Here is a 20,637-nt window from a genome sequence, read left to right as displayed (position 1 = left end):
ACTCCATAAAATTACAGGAAGAAACTTCTGTTTCTCTATAAAGACTGGTGAACATACTAGCAAGAATTGGGACTGTTTTAACCATCAGAGTTCCAGAGTTTTTGTCTCTGTTGTCATGTGAACAAGAGAATAGTGAGTAGATAGGAGATGGAAAGGTTTTTCTGGAAGTTTATTCTGGTGTTCTTATTATTGTGGTTTGTCAATAAACTTTCTTTTTTTTTTTCCCTTTTAAGTTGTATGCCTGTTTTGCTCTTATTCTAATCCATATCTCACAGCAAGAAATAAGTAATTTTCTTAGTTAGTAGTTTAAAACCACGACACTTACTCATACAAAAATAGATATACAAGTATGACTAGATCCAGACAATATTATCACTTGAACTAAATTCTCATAAGTAGCCCAACTTCACTGTTCAGACAAAGCCTTAGCCTCCTCTTTCAAATCGCTTTGCCAAGTAGCTGTCATCATTTTATGATGCAAACAACCATGCATTTGCCTGAAACCACCAAAGCAATCTCTTTTGAGCCAAGTGGGTAATATCACAATTCTAAATTGAACTCAAACCAGTGATCAAAGACAAAAATGCCAGGGCATTGCCAATTTTCTGAGCCATCCATGTTAGCTTATGTTGTCTGATTTGCATGATAATTGTCAAATAAGAGGCTGTGTGATTTCACTCCATTACCAATAAATTTTCATACTTTGGGGTTTTTGAGGTGTGGGGTTTTTTGAATTATTTTTTTTTTTAGTAGATAGGTACCAACAACTTCTTATTCCCAGCCCACCGCAGACTTTAACTTTATCAGGGTGGCACTGGGGGGATGCTCCCGGGGCGCCGGGCGCTCGCAGCCCCGCCGCGCTCCGCGCCAGCCCCGCAGCGCAGCCCGGGCCAGCCTCGCCATCTCCTGGCCAGCCCCGGCACCGACCGCAGCCCCGCTCCCAGCCCTCCTCGCAAAGCCCGGGCAGCAGAGGAAGGGTGGAAATGCCAGCCCACAGGGATGTTTTTAATGTGAAAACGCAGTAATTCACGTTAAGGTAGGTACTAAGCCTCCTTGTGTCTGATGTCAGAATATCTGGGGGTTTGCGCTGCTGCTAATTACTCTGTGTATCAGAACAATAAGGTTCCCCCTTGCTTACCATTTGCATAAAAAAGCTGTAAGTTCTTTTTAAATATGGAAGCAGACGCCAACAGCTAGAAATGGATATAGTGCTTCTGGCAGCTTCTAGTCAGCAGAGGTCATGGAGCAGTGCTGCCAAAGTAACTTAGAGGCAGCCACTTCCGACTAAATTAGAAAATAATGCTGCATAGGAAGATGGCTGAATGTCCCACTTTCAGCTCCAAAGCATGAACCCACAAGACAATAGTAAGAAACATTAACTGAAATGATTAGCAGTTTAATTCATAATTAATGTTGGGTGAAGAGTGGCTATGAAGCCATAAAAAGCTTAGCTTGCATTAAAAAAAATCTTTCAACAATTTGAATATAAATTAGATTTTTAAAGTTACTTAGAAAAGTTGGGTGAATAAAAAAATGTGCTCATGAGTAAAAATTATTCTGGTTTAATTCCATTCAGAGAAGGCAAACACAATATTTTTTCTCTCTAGATCTAAGTATTTTTTTTTTTAAATAAAGAAGCATATTTGGAAAGGCAAGTTAAAAAAACACAGCTAAACCGTAATGAAATACACTTGGGAATATAAAAAGAAAGGTAGAATATTCAATGACTTACAAGTAGATGGAAGCTGATTATTGCTCTTAGAGTTCTTTTACCTGGTTACACTTTTTACTTCTTGGTACTCTTCCTGTTCAGTCCCACATCTCTTTTGCTTTCAAACTCTCCATTATCTGGCATCTAATACATATTGAAAATGTTGACAGTTTACTTTGTTATTTACCATTCTGATTGTAATGTCTTCCCTAAGTATGTTTTGAAGTCTTCAGCTATTTTTGCAGAATTAGATACCCAGCTGTATCAAGTATTTTAATGTGTAGCTCACATCTGTCTATCATTAGAGTTCCCCAAATAAAAATTTTGCCACTTACGTAATTTGACCTTTCCCAGTAGATGTGCAGTTCACTTCTCCATTCCCTTGCAAATTGTTTTGCTGTAATCCACACACTACCTGTGGTAGCATTTTCCCTACTTCTTTTACTGCCATTTCAGCTTGTCTGCACATTAGGCCTCACATGGTAATAGAAACAGTCTCTTCTTTTGAAATATATTCCAGCATGATTCTCATGGGACAGCTCTCAAAACTCGCCATGGTTGTTTTCCTTTAGGAATTTATTGAATAAGACCTACTTCCAGCAAAGCCTTTCTGCTGGAGAGAATTTACCTTCTCAGGGGAAACTAGTCACAGGCTGGAAGTGACCAGTTTGGTACTGGATTACCTTTGCATCTCCTTCTTCTCTATGGCTTGGAACATTGAGAGGATGGCAACAGGATGGAAGCATGGAAAAACATGGGCAAATAGGTGGCAAATTAAAATGTGAGACTGCTTCCCTCCAATGAAAAAGACAGAGATTTTGGCTGATTAAACTTTGGAGCATGATAACACTGTTCAAGTACAGGATAGAGTAAGTTGAGTTCTGCCTTCTGAGCATACAAATGCGAAGAAAAACAAATATTACATAGAAATGGAAACATTTATTGAAATGGAAACAGTGAAGTCCTTACACAGAACACATGTTTGTTCCTGCTTGTAAGTGGAGGTTACCCACACATTCAGGAGGCTATGTTTCTGCAAAGGTAGCTGACCTGTCAGCTACCTGAAAGTTGTGTATCAAATCTAAGGACAGTAAAAGCCAAATTCACCTTCACTAAGAAATATTCCAGTTTACAGGCACTATGTCACAAGTTACCTACTGTGTGGTTCTGAACTTTATAGTATATAAGCCCTTTGCAAACTTCATATATCTTTACAAAAGTCATGTGAAGATTAAACTGCCATCACTCCTGTTACATATTCTTTCTGTTAGAAGCACTGAGATACATCTCAGTTAAGCATCTTTTTTCCCCAGTAACAGCCTAGTCAGGCAGAACCAGAACAGAAAAGAACTAGAGAAAACAAATTTGCAGTATATTTGCCACAACACAGCTGTACTAACCCTTCTGTACCAGTGAAAGAAGTTACTAAGTTCAGGAAAACAGATTTCCCCAGTGTAGTATCATGGAATTAGATCCATTATTTGTATATTTCACTTATTCCACTGTGATGTCTCAGTATTTCTGAGTTCAACCACACTTTATTCCTTAGATCTGAAAAATGAGCCCTTGCAAGGCTCTGGACACAGCATTCAAACATTACTAGTCCCACTCGAAATCTCAAGTCGTATTTCTTATTTACTTAGGCATGCCATCAGCCTCTTCCAGTGTTCCTTTGTTTGTCAAATACTCTTAACCCCCTCTGAATTGCACTATTGCTTCCCCAAAATGTGGTGGCTTAGGACCTGCATAGGTATACAGACTCATTGCTTTCTGTCAGCATCATCTAACTTGATTTTATATTGTTTGATACTTAGAGAAGAAATAAATGAAAGCAACTTGAAAAAAAAAAAAATCTTTTCCAAAAGCACTGGGTCTATATCCTGAAAGTTCTATTCCAAAATACACTGTTGTTTAACAAAAGCTTGTTTCCTATTTGAATATTGCTTATGAAATAAGAAAACAGACATTAGCAGACAAAGCTATCTAAGTTACTTTGTTTACCTCTCTTCAGAGCTATGGTATTAAAACAGAAAGTGTAAGAAATTTACGGGGGCAAGGATTAGCTTAGCAAATTGCTACCAGGAGATGGCACCATTAACAAAATAATTTGAGTGCCACGTATAAGATCCTCTCGACCACCTCTACGTCTGAGTGCTCTGGCAACTCCAGGTGTTATTTGGGTGTGATCCTGTGTATCATTTAGCCAGGAAATCCTCACATGCCAGTCACCCCAGGCATGGTGAGGGGGTCCTGCCCACTGCATCACTGCTGACTTTTTGCTCCTGCTGGCAGATCAGGACTTAGCAAACACAGGAAGAGGCTAGGAGATACTGGGCAACATTTTCCTCTCTGATAAGTATATACTGATTTGGAAATAGGATTGAGGGGATATAGGGGTATAATACATATCCATATGTAATAGGTTGGGGGCTTTATTGATGTATTTTTAAATTTTATTTTATTCTGTCATATATAGGCTGCCATTAACTTGTATGAAGACCTGAATGCAGTGTCAGAGAAGGGCCGATGTGAAGTGGACTAGCTCAAATCACAGCTGCAAGAGCCAAATGCAAATACTTAAACACTCCTTCCCAGAGGATGAAGGTATGACATTATTTGTCATCCTTATAATGTCTCTAAAGAATAGGATTAAATGATTTTATATTTACATGCCTGCAGGGAATCCAACTTAAGATAACAAGAATATAAAGGCTCTGAGACTTTACCCTACCATGCTCTGAGAGCATCCCTGTGGTCGAACTGGTTCTGTGAAAGGTGAAGGAAAGATTTTGGTTGATGACAACAATGTCAGAATTTCACCTGTTAACTGCAGATGAACTGGAGCTTTGCACTCACACAGCTTGCAGGATCAAATCCCCAGTGTGACAGGAAGCAAAATATTTGCCATGTGTTTCATTTCAGTTTTAAGCACTTCAGGTTTTGAATCCTCTTGGTTAAGTAATTGATGTTTGAATGCCCTGTCTCCTGCTTGGTATTTTAAAATAAACCTTGCTACAGCACAGATTATGAATCAAAGCAGCTGCTGAAGCTGAAAGTGTACTTAAGCGGCAAGATGGCTCTTTGTGAATCATAGTAACTAGTCTTACATATATTACTTCAGCATCCAGGGAGCTAAATTTCATGTACTTTGGTTTAAAAATTCATTATATAGATCTGGTGTTTACAGATTTATTTTTTTTTGTCTCCCCCATCGCTTCCTGCCAAAAAAAAAAAATGAACTAAAAAAAATCCCTTGTTATCAATATCTGTTGTCAAACTTGGATTTCTCATATGCCACAGCATATGAGATTATGAATAAATCTTTTGTCTTCTGCAAATACAACAAGAAGCCATCACGAATCAATTTTTACAAGCATTCCAGTAAGCTGTTTGCAAGACAGTTGAACTCTGTCATAGAAGCCCCTCCAGGCGCGGTTAAAACACCTACGTTATTGCTTGTTCATTGGTTGCATGGTGAACTTTTAGAGGGCTGAATAAAGAAAAGAAAACATTTGACTTTCTAATGGGGTTAGGTCAGGAGCTGTGTGTATGTTTCACTGTTGAGAAACCAGGCCATGAAAACATAGAGGGGGGCAATCAATTTCTCTGCATTAAAAATTGTGATGAAAATGCTGTTGTAAGACTGAATACCATTTTCTTAAAGTGTGCAAGCGCCCTTGTAAAATCTAGGTACAAAAACTTCAGTTCTCTACTAAAACAGAAAAGGAGGTGATTCTCCTCCTCTCCTCAGCCCTGGTGATGAGGCCATGTCTGGAGTACTGTGCCCAGTTCAGGGCTCCCCTGATCAAGAAGGACATGGAGCTCCCGGAGAGGGTCCAGCAGAGGTTACAAAAAGCTATCAAGGGACTAGAGCATCCTTGTTATGAAGAAAGGCTCAGGGGGCTGGGCCTGTTCAGCCTGAGGAGAATGCTGAGATCTTATCAATGCACAGGAATATCTTAAGAGCAGGTGTCAGAAGAACAGGGGCAGACCCTTTTCAGTGGTGCCCAGCAACAGAACAAGGCACAATAGGCACAGGAAGTTCTGTCTGAACATGAAGAAAAACTTCTTTACATTGAAGGTGACAGAACACTGGGACAGATTGTCCAGAGGTGTTGTGGAGTCTCCTGCTCTGGACACATTCAAAATTTGCCTGGAGGTGGTCCTGTGCAACCTGTTCTGTGTGAATCTGCTCTAGCAGGAGGATTGGACTAGATGACCTCTAGAGCTTCCTTTCAGCCCCAACCATGCTATGATTCTGTGAAATCAGAAATTATAGAAGCCATCGCTCAAGACACAAAAAACCAATCAGGAAGTATAATACAAGGAGCATAATAATTGACAATAAATACAAGGCACTGAAAACAAATAAATGTAGAGACCATCTAACATTAAGAATTGTGCATAGTCTTTGTAATCACCCAGAACTCAGAATGCATTTTTTGTCCTAGCCAAAAGTAGCACACAGAATGGTCCCGAGCTGCTTGGAGTCATTAATAAATGTTATAGTATTAATCATTCTTTCTACTACACAGTGATAAGCTACAACAGCCCTTGTCTTTCCTAGCTTATAATCTTTTGAAGTTTACTGAACCTTGTTCTCTGAGCTTCAGCAAACCTCACTACATGTTCTGAAAAGCTCTAATAAGCTGCATCCTCTAAAAAGCTGTATTTAGTGTAAAATACACCTTTCTGCACACGTTCATGGCAAAAGACAATGGAGTTGGAGTTCTCTGTACATGCACTGGGTTTATCTGCATTTCTGCTTGCAGTTAAACAAATAGGGAATAATGCTCAAAGACATTTGAGAAAATAAGATGGTTTTTTTTCCCCTGCCTATCACTTTCACCAGAATTATTCTTTGATTATTAGCTCAATTTAAATGAATAAGGGACGGTACAAGTTACAGAGTCAAAAGCAGGGCCAGATATAGTTCTTCATTTCTAGTGGCCATTCATCTGAATGTCATGAGGGAATCCAGCCACTGAATGCCTGAATGTTTGGAGTCTCTGGAACTGATGGGAAGCCTGAGCACTGCCCTTTAACCTTCTGGCCTCTTGGCTTACTTTTAGATTCCCCCAGAAAAGCTGAACCTTGCTGTTCAACTTCCTATCCCAGCAGTAAATTCAAACTCCATTGTTACCTAAAGTCCTAGAATCTCTCTGAAAAGTGAGCTCTCTGCTTAACAATTTAACCCTTCAAGTGCTGAATCAATGATGAGATCAACATCCACTGGAACAAAAGTTTTGTCCTCCTTTTTTAAAATCAGATTGGTTTTTACTTGATACAATGGAGGAGATTATAAAGTTCTGGGAAAAGAACAAATATCCTAAATGTAATGTCATTTTTTTTATTTACATGTTCCTATTTATGAAAATCTTGGAAATTCATCTGTCTTCAGGAAGATGGGGAAAGGCTCTATGTCTTCCCTCACAGAATGCTTCATCAGCTCCAAGCTTCTCATGACACCTGCTTCAATTTGTGAGAAAACTGCTATCAAGTAAGCATTCCACAAGTAAAGCACCTAGAGCTTATAGTTGTAGGTCTTGCGTCTGCAGTCCCTAGAATAAAAGTAGAAGAGTGAAAGTAGGGAAACACCTCTTAGACTTGAAAACAAGGTGGATTTTGCAATCTGATGTGATTATGCTTACATTCTGGAAACTATGCATTGATAGATTCACACATTATGTGTTTATTTTTCCAAGGAGAATATGGAATTAATAAAACACTCCATCAAAGCAGCAAATAATTATAACTAGACAAGTCAAACTGAATATTGTGTTGCATACTAAAAAAGATGGAAGGATTGTGAAACAACTAGGGCAACCTTGCTATGAAAAGACTTCACTGTGTTAGCCTGAGTTAAGATGGAGCAGAGAAGCAGTAGTGTGCAGAAAGTGCAAAAGCAAGGAGGTAGATTCTCAATGAGAAATCCAGTAAGCAACAGGACAAAAGAAAAAGGACCAGGATTTTAGAGACAATTGGGTTTTTTCTTACCCCAGAAAAAGTGATACATATAGCCACTCTAATTTCACCATGCTAGATGTAGAATCTTTTCCTAGTTATCTTCCCTATCAAATGCAAAACATTTTGTTTCAATATTGTAGAAAGAACTGCAAGCCCTCCATCCTCATTAGGAGGCAGGAAGTTGTTTGGTACAGTACCTATGGAACAACTCTTCTCAATGAACTTCAGGCATTAACTTTTGTCTGATTCATTTTTCTGTCCTCATATTTCTGTTTTAGAGTTAATTAGAGGAGAGAAAGAAAAAGAGAAATATTCCACATGCTGGAATAGAGCTGCACTTCTGCTGACCCTGATCTTCAGGTCCAACAAAGAAATCAGCTGTGCTCTCAATCATCCCCCAAGCTGAAAGCACTTACATCCAAGACCTTCAGTCTAAAAAAACAGCTAACCAACAAACAGACAAACAAACAAAACATTTACCGGTGGACTATTTTTCAATTAGTTCTCGGTCACTGTAGTTCTGGCCAGAACCTGATTTGGAGACCAATCTAACAGTCACGAAAGGCCCACCAACAGTAGTGTAAGTTGTACCTGAAAGCCATTGAGGCACACTTTGATTCCAGGCTTTACACAGACACACTTTGAGGCACATTTCCTTGTATTCCAGACATTTACCAACAAGCCTACTCAGCTCAGCTTCTCTCTAATTTTAGTGAATTGTCACTAGTGCTGCTCCTTGCTTGTATTTTGATGTAAATTTTAATCTGCAAAACTTTAAGTCCATCTGCCCATACAAGGTTACAAAACCCCATGACTTTAAAGAGAGCTGCCTAAACAGAACTGGGGTAATGTTGAAAGGGTTTCCTCTCTCCTTCCTGCCCAATTCACTGAGAGAAACTGAGGACTATTTTGAAAAGGAGATCACCAACATCTAGAAATCTGGAATTACAGGTTAAATCTCAGCAGGGTTCACTCAACTCATCATCCTTCCAAAGGAGTACCTAATGCAATTAAACATGGGGCATCAGGATGAAACCTTGAAATAGGAACACCTGCCAGCACTAAGTTAAAATATCTCCTAAGAGTTGAGCCATAGCCAAGTACTCTGCTGGTGGTCCTGGGAAAATTTTCTCTTTCAAATTTCACATTCTGGGTAAAGGATCTTCTCCCTTGTAGGAGTCTGTATGAATGTAGCACTTGGAAACTGTAAACAAAAATAATCAAATATTCAACATCCAAACAGTTTTTTCTGCAGAATTTTGTTTTCCAGTGTTGAGTACCCTTCCAGAAAAAAAAGTCAAACCACAAACAAAAAAACAACCAAGACAAATAAACCAAAATTCTATGAGAGTTTAACAAACATATGTTTTTCAGACAGATTTAAAAAAAAAAATTATTTTCCAAGACCAAAAGTTGAGGCCTAAAACCCTGCAGTTTTTGACAAGCAATACTTTATGCTAGTTTAAGTTTAGTTAGATTTTCTGATTGCTTTAATCAAAGTAGGCAAGCCAGTTCATTGAAAGGGGCAAGATCATGAAAGACATATATTGTATATCTGTTAAATATCTTAAATATACACAAATTGAATATTAGGGAAAAAAACTATTCATTGAAAGTGTGGCCAAGCATTGTAATGCTTCCACCAGGGAAATGGTGGAGTTATTATCTGAGGAAGTGTCCAAAAGACATGTACATTTGTCACTAAAAGACTCGGTTTTGTGGTACACTCGGCAGTGTTAGTGGCTGGACTTGAGATCTTGGACACCTTTTCCACCTTTAAAGATTCTATGACATAATCTTTCATAGTTATTTGAAATGTGGATGACAAAACACATATTTCTAGACAGTGTTGTAGTGGGACAATAAAATGTCATTTTTCCCCGAAGTTTGCCAATAGGATAAAATTAGAGGTGAGAAAAATAAAAACCCTTGTTGATATCAGATCCAAATTATCAAAATCATTGACCTCTTCTAGATAGTTCTGATATACTAAGATCTGAATAGCTTCCAGAGAAGTGATGCATTCTTGTTTTCACAAGGTTCCACAGCTGTATTTTTTTTTTTTTTTGGTACTTTTCAAAGTACAAAGAAAAGCATGGAAAAGAAAAGCCAAACCACTGGGACAATCATTCTTCTAAAACTGGATTAAAATTGCTAGAGCAATCAAATAAATTGTAATTGAATCTGTGGTTACCAATAATTTTGCTATATTGTACTTTGAATTTAATTTCTGTTCTCTACCTAGAGATCTCTCTTTTCTTTATTTCTTACCTTTTGCCCATACCCAATATCTCTTGCTTCTTCAGGTTTTTATCCCCACAGTGTGAGGCCTAAAAGCTCCTTCTAAACCACAAAGGAACAATGTGTACATCACTTCCATGTAATTTAACGGACAAAATTAAAACAAATATTTAGAATTTAATCATTAAATTGTACCTAAGATATATCTAGGAGTATATAAGTGATGTAGGGTTCTGGGCAAGGAAGGAAAGGCAAGGTAAAGCAAGTAGAGGAAGGCAAGGCAAGGCAAGGCAAGGCAAGGCAAGGCAAGGATATTTGTTCACAACTTTAAGGTCTGAATGTCTGCCTTTTCTTCCTAAATTTGTGTTATTATTTATTATTGATATTACATTAATATTATAATATAAACCTTTACTCCACCAGTTTAGGATCAAAATGCACAAATAATACGTTAGTCTCAGGGCAGCTGGTCAGCAGAAACAGATTTCTTTCCTGTAAGAGTTTGAAACATGTATAATAATAGGACTATTTTCAGTTCCCTCTGCACATTTTCTTTACATTTGAAATGTATGCAGTTATTCTGTGATGGAGGTTTATCATATTTCCGTTACTCCAGAGATTTTATAGAAACTGGAGAAATCTGTGCAATGCATAACAAACAACCGTCTTTCTCACTCTTTTATCAGCACAGTTTGTTTTTACCACTTTACCCTAGGAATTAAAAGTGAAGTAAACTAATAAAACTCATTACAGGCAGAATTTTGATAACTACAGTCATTAGCATATCCGAGTTTGTTCTGTGTGTTAGTGCCACCAGGGCTAGGCTGATGAGTAGCAAAGAGCACCTGTCAAAACAAAAGAGCTTCATGCCTCACAAGTTTAAGCCCCAGGTAAGAAACTCGGTCTTGTGGATAGGCTGAAAAGAAGATGTTGCAACCTGAAACGAAATCGACTTGTAAGAGAGAAAATGAGATCCCTCTGGGTGCCAATAGTCCTCTGTTTGCCATGATTAAATCCTCTTTGTTTCATTACATACATCAGTGGAGAAACAAACAATGAGATCAAGATAAAGAGCTTGCAACACATCTTTCTCTCTTTTTCCCTCTCCATCAAAATTGCCACCTTTTTCCTTGGACAGGCTTAAAAGGACTGCCTTGCTCAAATAAAATTGATGAGACCTCTGAGCAGGTGTACAAGACAGCTTTTGGCTTTAAAGATGCGAAGCACTTATGTCAATGACCTGATCAAATGATAAGCATGATGGCTTCCTTTGCTCTCTAATTAATTTTCTCTCTTGAAGAGAATACCTAGCATTGCCTGATGCCTAAGCTGAGTATTTAAGTCTTAACACCAGCTGAAAGTCAATGAAATAATGCTTTTCTAGGAAAATAAACCATTGTGGAGTATATGCACCTCACCAGAATTACAAGGGTATTGTAATTCTCCAGCTTGGACCAAATGTTTATTTCAGCAATTGTCTTAAGTATTGTTAAAACAACATAGAGTTTCATTATTAATGCCACACAGAGTTTCTTTGTCTAATCATAACAAAGATGCTGGCAGCATAGTGGCTACATAAAGCTGGCAGGAACTGGAGATAGACATACATTTTAATTATCTCTTTGAATTAGTAACTTCATTCAGAGACATTTATTACATGTACTGCATTGTAAAGCAATTACAAATAACTGTGCAACTTCACAAATGCTGATTTCTCCCTGTAGAAGTCCAGTGAGGGAGTGACCAGATCAAGTAATGAGTATGCACCGAAATAATAAACAATTCTTTGCACTTTATTTTAATTGAAGTGGAAGGAGTTAACATCAGTATTGTTCAATGGCAATATATGTCCTATAACACTGAAGTGCAAAGGTGAATGCTAAAAATGAGTGCTTCTTTAGCAGAGGTTGAAAGAATAGAGTTAACAAGCAATTTGTACTTAGGGATATTATCTTTTTGTTTCATAAGGTAGTTTGCAAAGCTTCCTCCTCCTTAACCTGTTTATATTCTACAAATGATATGGATGTACCACTCCTGTTTGTAAAAATATATACAGGACAGACATCACTGCCGAATTAGTGTAGAACTAATTGCAGTAACAGTTTGTGTTATTGAAGTTAAACTGATACTCAGCTTAGGTATCCTCGATGAGGTGAGATAAGGGTTCACTCAGGTGCAGATACACAATACAGCTGAAAAAAAGAGAAGCCAGGCTAGTCTGATAATTACGCTTTTTTTGTTGATGACTTCCTCTCAATGGAAGAATAGGATTCCACAAATGAAGTATGCCTTACTGTGTTTATTTACCCACACACACAGACACACACCCCCACAAGCACCTGGCTATAAACAGTTCTTGCTTTCGGACTACAGAGCCTTCTTGCTTTGGCCTCAGCCTATGGTTACTGTTTGCTGACTCTAAGGAGCTTAGGTTCATTAAACATTATTTGTAGAAACACCACCAACAACTGAAAGCATGCTGCAGAGTTAAAAGAAATATGCAAATGAAAGAATAAGAATGGAAAATGGGGTTAAAAAATCAACTGATGATAAGTAAGAAGAAAATTGTCAGTGGACTATATTTGAGCAAACTTTTGGTCTTTCATTACTTTAAATGTCCAAGTCTGAAACTGCATGTGTATACTTTATGACAAAATTTTTAATCAAGATTTTCTTGTGCCCTCAACACAGTATAACAATCTTAAACTTCTAAAACCCACCTATAGTTAGGATTTTTAAACTAATATAACATAAAGAACAAGGTTGTGGTGATCCTCCCAGTGTTATTTTATATAATTTTTCTGATTCACTGGAACAGCTACTGCTGAAATAAGAGTTTCACTGTGAGCAAAAGTAGGGCACTCATGCTGAATCCAGTGGGATGTGGCACTTTCTTTTCCTTGGTAAGTTTTACAGTCTACCAAGGGACTAGAGATTCAATAGTTTGTGGCATCAAATATTTGGAATTTCAGCATCAGATTTCAGTTCTCATGGAACCCTGAGCTGACCCAATCTTAGACATTCAAGTTTTACCCCAGCAGTGACTTAGATAGCAGACAACCACTTATGACCAGGCCATCATCCAGCTGTATCACTACTGTGGTTTCCATAGTCAGTCATACTTGGAATTCACACCTAATCCCTTTGTAAAGGCATAGAATAAAAAAAATTTAGATTCTCTTTCCTCACAGCATACACTTACCCCCTAGTGCTGTCCTGCCATAGACACTCCCAAGATATTAGGCAAAAGGGATAAAATACTTCAGTGGCCATAAACTAGTTGTAACTTTTTCAGTTAGGGAAACTGATTTTAATATGGCAGCCAACACCAAACCACTCTGATGAGAATCTGATGGATTGTTTTGTTCCTATGGGATGATCCAACAAACTGGTTTCTTTTGCATGATCCTGAATGGTCAAGGAAGCTACATTGTTCATTTTCCATTCCTTTTTTACTGTATCTACTGTAGGGATAATCCATTATAGAAGTGAGCACTTCTATTTCCCCATGAAGATGTTGGTATTAATATGTACCAGGAAAGACAAAGCTTATGTAAAATATGGCATGAGAAAGAGAAATACTGAAACATGTTTTTAAAAATGATAAGAGTATCAATCATTTTAAAGTAGAAAAGGACCTCAATAATTGCATTTGTAAGAAGAAAAAGTTGTGGGTTTCTTGCTTTGTTTTTTTGGGGTTTTTTTTTTCCTTTGAGAAGAAAGATGCAGAAAAGGGCACTGTATTAGCTAAATATTGTACCTTGGAACATCAGTCATTTTCTACTCAATAATACTGAAAGGGTCTAATTTATAAGTTTTTCCATTTCTCTGTTATGCTGGTTTGTAAGTTCTGACATTGCTACTGGTATGTTAATGAGAAGCTAGTGTTCCATTAAGAGTAAACCATATGCTCTACCGCATACTGTGAAAGAGAAAGCATATAATGTGACTGTTGCCTTAGTAACACATTAATTCATTTTGTCAGTGTTGGCACAGATCATTTCATTTATAAGAAAACAAGTATAATAGTTTACCACATCTATAATATTTACAGTGTTTCTGTTACAAAACAGTGACAAAATGAGTTTAAAAAATAGAGTTGGGATAGTATTATTAAAATATGGAATTTGTGGAAAAATGTTCCCATACAAATTAAAAATAAGATTGGTGTAAATTTCTTTTCACATTATAGCACCAAACTGTTTGGTTTTTTGCATATTTGTATTCCACTAATAATATGCATAAAAATATAGTCCATGAAAAGCCACAAGTACATTAGCAGTTTTTAATGAATGCTAAACAAAATATTTCATACAACAGTTCTGTTAAGTTACAACCATTAAAACCTAATTGTATGTTAGTGTGTTACTCATAACAAAGCTAAACATTTATCTCTTTTATCTGGTCTTCCAGATGTTTCTTAGAATTTTAACACTGCTAAAATGCTGTAATTAAAGTATCCTGTTCCCTTAAGTGATCATATCTTACATTTTATTCATTTAAGACATAAGTACTTATGAATGTATATATATGTGTGTGTAGACATAAATGATACTTAATGTGAATTGAGGGACTGCAAATATTTGATAAGGAAAAGAAATGCAGAAGGAGGAAAGGTAACTTCTCCCATTATAGTCTGCACCTTCAGAATTGTCTCAGCCCTATTTCTTGTTCTTAGTTCATTGTACAACTGTAAATGCATGTTTTTAACAACAAATCTTTTACATCTGGAATGCACACTGAGAACCTTATACTAAAATAAACAGCGTTATATTTTAGATACCACTGCCATAAAAAAATCATTTTTCTAGTGCAACTACTCCCTGTTGCACATTCCAGAGAAGCAGTAAATAAGTCATCATCAATGGCTACAGCTCTTCAGTTATTTGGACTACTGCACATATCCTGTAAAGGTTCAGTATAATTCAATTTCTTGTCACAGTATAGCGGGGCAATTTACTTTCCCAAAAATAAAGAAGAAACAATTCTAAAACTGTGTTTGGACCATACCTAACAAATACGTAATGCTGTGAGTTTTTATTTTTTAAGAGGATTTAGTTAAACACAATTGTGGAACTTGCTAATCTATCTCTCAAATTATTTTCATCAAATCTTATAAGGTCTTCTGAACAATTTTGGAAAAGTTTAAAAGGAAAAACGTATGCTAATATAATGCACAATAACTTGCCTCTAGAATACAATCATGGAAAAGAATCAGTCATAGAAAACAATGTAGGAATACTATATCTAATTTTTGTAGCTACTTAATATTTTATTTTTTTAAGAATAAAAAGAATTTTTTGTCTGAAATAAGACTTCTTTTAATTGAAGGCACTTTAGCCATTAAAATGCATGTGTCACCTGTACAACCAAATTCCATTTCTAGACTAAAATCTTCATATTTTTAGATTAATATTGAGCAATTCAAAGATCGATGAATATAATTGCTCATATTGGATGGTTCTCAAATAATATAGGTAGTACACTTAATAATCTCCAGATATAGCAAGTAAACCAGCTATAATTATAAAGAGCTAATAGAGTAGCTAAAATCTCTTGCTAGATGCAATACTACCAGCCGTGTTCTGCATTATTGGTAGCTTTTTATAGATGTGTGCTAACATCCAGCATGTGGTTAACTTGGCTGAGGAAATCAAATGTTACATTTTCTTCTCTTCAAAAATGAAATTCCATGCTGGAAGCTAGATGTTGTACTGATATAAGATCACACAGCAAGACTGAACACTTCATATTTCTAAAGACAATATCTAATAAGGAAAAACAAGAAGGAGAAAAGCTTGTGAGCATGAGGGCTGCAGAACTTTGATGGGAGCTATGCAGCACATTTGATCCAAAGAGTGTGCAGCGTACTCAAATTTTCTTTCACCTCGTGATTGGACATCACACCACCAGTATGACAGGAATCAAACCAATAATCTCTTCATGTATACACAGAAAGTATGAAATAAGGAAAGAGTGGTAACTTACAGAATAAATAAATTAATAAATACATTCTTTACCTACTGTAGAGTGCAATATCAAAGTTCTCAGGACTCTGAACTTTTGCAATACTTTGGCTCTGACTGATTTCTGACTACTTAAGATAATAAAAAACCTGAATATACCTAATTCAATGTTGAATTTATCATGTTTTTCTTTTGACCTAAGTATTGAAGACATTTTTCATTATCAGACAGAATGGTGTATCCTCTCTTTAGATGATTTTGTATGTTTCACAACTATTATGGAGAAAGAAGATGATTAAGCATGATTAGAAACAGATGCACTAAATACATATTATACTAAACAACTACAATAAGCTTTCACTGTAGAAGTCATTGTGTTAATGTATATGAAAGCCTAAATCAATTAATGAAAGTTTTCTAGCTACACCATATCACCATTAATGCAAGGTTTCAATATTGATTATTGTTTCATAAAAATCATAGTTATGGGACTTTCTGTAACAGTTATTATTGTCATTCTGTTTGTACAAGCCAAATTTCTGACTTGGAACATTTATATAAATGGTTCCAAAGATAAAGATTATTTTTCAAAAGTGGCTCTTGAAGTTAGAACGTAAGTGTGTATTAGCACATCATTGAGGAAACCTTTTCTCAAGAAATGTGCTTTTCTGAGCATGCACTTTTAACAAGCAAAGAAATCTAAGTGTGTTTATATCAAATCAAATGCTAACTCTTATCTGAACCTAGACCTGGGGTAAACTTTGTCATGATTTCTTCAACAGCATGGACATGAAAGATCGCTTCCATTTCTACTGGACATCTCACATTACTTACTAGCCCTTTAGAGGCGAGTTAAGGACAATTTTAGTGTCCTGCTTCTCTGAAGGAAACATGTGCCTGGGTAAGTAGATGGAGCAATGCCTTCTGCTGAGTTGCTGATGCTAAATCAGCATTTAAATCAGTTTAAAAATATTGGATACTTTTTAAAATCTCTGTCAGAATTTTAATTTTATGTTTCTCATTTAGTCAGTAGCAAGCAGAATTTTGACCTATGGAACACAGAGCAAATTCAGATTCATGCCACAAGGTTTATATACAAGTGCATGGTTTAGTGGTTGCACCAAGGTTGGACCAAGGTGTTCTCTGCTAATTTTTATTCAAGAATTCTGGACGTGACACTGTGTAAAACATTATACACTTACTCCACTTGTGTATAAAAGACCTGGGCTAATGTTTCAGCATTCCTGATGGGGCACAAAGAACAGCCAGGAAAAACAAAGAAAAGCCAAGTTTTGTATGGGATTCTCAGGGGAAAACATGCAAAACTTAGTTCTTCTCTAGTAACTGACCTGAGTACTGACAAATACCATTTGACAGCCAAAATTCAAACAAATTATTTTAAATTCTTTAAAACTAAGGTACAAGTTATTATACTACCCAGTAATTACTGTCTTAATCGTTGGACATGTGTCAAGCAACATTCACAGTAGCTAAACTTAGGTGTCTTCCTGCAGCTTTGGCCTCACTATAATATGCCTTTGCACTTAAAAAGCACATTGTGAACAAACTGCTGTCTTGACACTGTCCCTTCATGCTGGAGGGACAGGACAACCAGCTATAGCAGCTACTGTAAGAAGAGACTCTGTTCCTTAAAAGCAAATTATTTCTTTTCAATCTGCCTCTACCACTGCTTTTGCCCAGAGCTCATCAACTAGATAAACACAGCTTATGAAAAACAATCAGTAAAGAAATGGGGAGCTGTCAGAATGGATAAAGAATCTTAAGTGCAACATATAATGTTAGAATGTTTAAAAGCTATCCTGCTCTAGTCAGTGGCAAAATGTTTAGCTTGTGACAACCTTGCAAAATGTCCACGATAGCATGTAAACACAGTAGAGCTAGTTGTATCTGGCACACAACCATTCTAACTTGCTTCTGACAGCCAGATCACCAGAAGCTTATTTAGATTTAGGGGGTGGTGGTGATGAGTCTTTGCCAGTTGTAGAAATAGTAGCCTAACAACTTGTAATACATATAATTACTCTCCATATCCCCTGGTCAGCATATCTTCTGATATGTAAATTAGATGGAGCAAGCAGATGTATAACCTAGGAAGCATTCCAGATTCATCTTGATAAAAGTATGGTATTCATACTGGGCAGGGTTCCTTTGTCTGTAACAATGACACACCAAAAATACATGCAATGTAAAAATAAATCTATTGATCACTCCCAGGGGTACAGTCTACATGGAATATTTTTATTCCACCTGCCATATCTAACAAGCAGTATTATTTGTCAGCATCACGCTAAGGTAAATATGTGACAAAAACATAGGAAGAGATGATAGAACCTACAACTATCTCATAAAGAAATTTCCACAACTTGTGAATTTACCTAAAAATGAGAAACTAGGGAAAGATGAAAGTGGTAAAATTCATGCCTAAAGGAGCTACTTTTATGTGCATTTGAAAGATTTAGAGAGCTCTCTACCTACCTACCTACCTACCTACCTACCTACCTACCTACCTACCTACCTCCCTCCCTTGCAACTGTCTCCTGCACAAACACAGAATCATAGAATCTGAGAATGATTTGTGTTGGAAGGGACCTTAAAGATCATTCAGTTGCACCCATCTCAATGTCCCAAGCTGTGACACTAGATAACACAGAGTGTTCTAAAGAAAATTATTTTTATTTCTTAGGAAAAGGAACAGCCATGGGACACTTAAACCACCTATTTCCTTCTTTTCAATCAATACTAAGGCTTATTGAGCCTTTCTGGTATTTTATCAAACTTCTAAAGTAGTGAAAGTTAACACACACGATCTATGTTACCATTTGTACTTACAATAGCATAGGCACAGATTTAGGGGTTTGGGTCTTTTTTCTGTTTGGGGCCTTTCTATTTTGTATTGGGGTTTTTTTTGTCTCTCATGACAGTGCTTATGCTTGTGAAGCAAACTATTTTTCTGGACATATTTAGATTTAGGAACACTGCATATAGTAAATCCTATATTTTAGGAAACATGATTTGGCATATTGTCACATACAGGAAAAATCAAACCTTTTTCTTAAGATTAACTTGTTGACACAGCTAAGATATCTTTATAAGACACGATTTTCACTGTTTAATGATGCATTTGAAATAATGTAGCAAATCAAATCTGTACTCAATGTGACTGTTGAGTGCTGTTATTCTCTAGGTATATTATCAGAGCATTGTAAAGGAAGAGCATTTCTCTGCGAACTCATGGAAAAACAGTGGGGTTTTTTTTCTTGGCCAGATTCCCCAAAGAGAATTGAATTTCAAGGTATGACTTTTTCTTTGTTTATATATTTATTCTATCATATTAGAATGTATTGTTGTAATGGGGTTAAGGGTATTATAAATTTGAAATTATTTTTCAATACAGATATTTTGGATCAAACCTACTACTACATAAGCATTCCAAGAACTCATTGCTGGAATGTTTCTGGATGCACTCAGACTATCTTGTTTTAGTCTCAGCAAATTCAATGCATTTTATATTGTTTTAAATTACATGTCCAATGGTCATTGGGAAAAAAGATATTAAACATGGATAGAGAAACCTGATTTTTTTTTTCTTAGTTTCTATTATGGCTTGCAGTGTTTGGTTAGAATGTTTCTAATGCAAGCATAAAACATGTCTGTATTTATTCACCTGATCCTTTCTACGGAATGTCCAAGTGAGCGGTGGGAACTGACACAGAAAATGACATTTTTTCTTACCAGGCCATCAGGTGGGTAATGGCATATTTTCCTTACCTTTCAAACTTATAAAATTCTCAGTTTTCTTAACTACTGGCAGGTCTGAGCTATTGCCTTCATTCTGTGCATCTTCAGACTAACTGGGAAAGATGACCTTGACCTTCTCTTTGAAATATTTCCAGAACTGCCTTGACTGAGATGTCAAATCAAGGAACCCTTCTGAGGAAAATTTTCAATTGAGTGAGCAAATTAAATAGTATGCAGTGCATATTTATAAGCTGGATGCGTTTCTATTGTTCCTATAAGCTTTACAAATGAAAATTTCATATTTTTATTTAATTATGTTTATAAAATCCAGGAGATGAAGTATGGACACTGTAAGAACAAACCATAACTTTAAGTGCTCTCAGTGCACAGGTGATGAAGTGGTATAAAATTCAGCAACTTCATCACAACCTAAAGAACAATGATCTAGAATACATAGGGAAATTTATCAAATAAAGAAATAACAAATAGGATCCAAAATGTGTAAATAATTTTGTAGTTTACCTTAAATTTTGAGGAAAGCACTTTCAGTTCAGTTTACTAATCTGACCTTCATATAAATATTTTTATAGTTCAAAAAATATTTTAATGTTTATTTTATGGGAAATTTTTCTGGTTTCTAAATTCTCAGCATTTCTTTCTCTTTGATCTGTTGGCTGCATCTCTATTTTTCCAATTTTTATCTAAATAAATTAAGGTTTTCTTGTGAACAGCATTTTAAATCCATGGGAACTGAGAGTTGCATGAGGTAAGTATTGCTATTTCTTCCCTTAAAACCTTGACAAGCCAAACAGGAATTAATGAAAACCTTCAATGCACAGAAGTTTAATCTCTAAAATTTCTGTTTTCTTATTTTCTGTTGTGATCTCAACATTAGTTGGCTGAACTACCGTGCTGATGATTGAAAAAAGTAATATCAAAAGAACTGCTTGCATTTTTTGAGATAGTCACCAGAGGGCATTTATGGACTAAGTC

General features: G+C 36.4%; 1 long non-coding RNA gene across 1 annotated transcript; it reads left to right on the top strand.

Annotated features, from left to right (window-relative positions):
* The first annotated feature begins 7,097 nt into the window (after nt 1-7,097).
* LOC111930356 (uncharacterized) lies at nt 7,098-19,192 on the top strand. The gene is made up of 3 exons (XR_002865145.2): nt 7,098-7,211; nt 16,668-16,786; nt 19,091-19,192. It is a non-coding gene; the product is annotated as an uncharacterized LOC111930356 (long non-coding RNA).
* The last annotated feature ends 1,445 nt before the right edge of the window (nt 19,193-20,637 follow it).

This window comes from Cyanistes caeruleus, chromosome 6 (genome assembly GCF_971803275.1).
Source record: "Cyanistes caeruleus chromosome 6, bCyaCae1.hap1.1, whole genome shotgun sequence".
In the NCBI taxonomy this organism is placed as follows: Eukaryota; Metazoa; Chordata; class Aves; order Passeriformes; family Paridae; genus Cyanistes; species Cyanistes caeruleus.
Note: the sequence above shows the minus strand (reverse complement) of the source record. Positions and strands in the feature narration are given on the sequence as shown.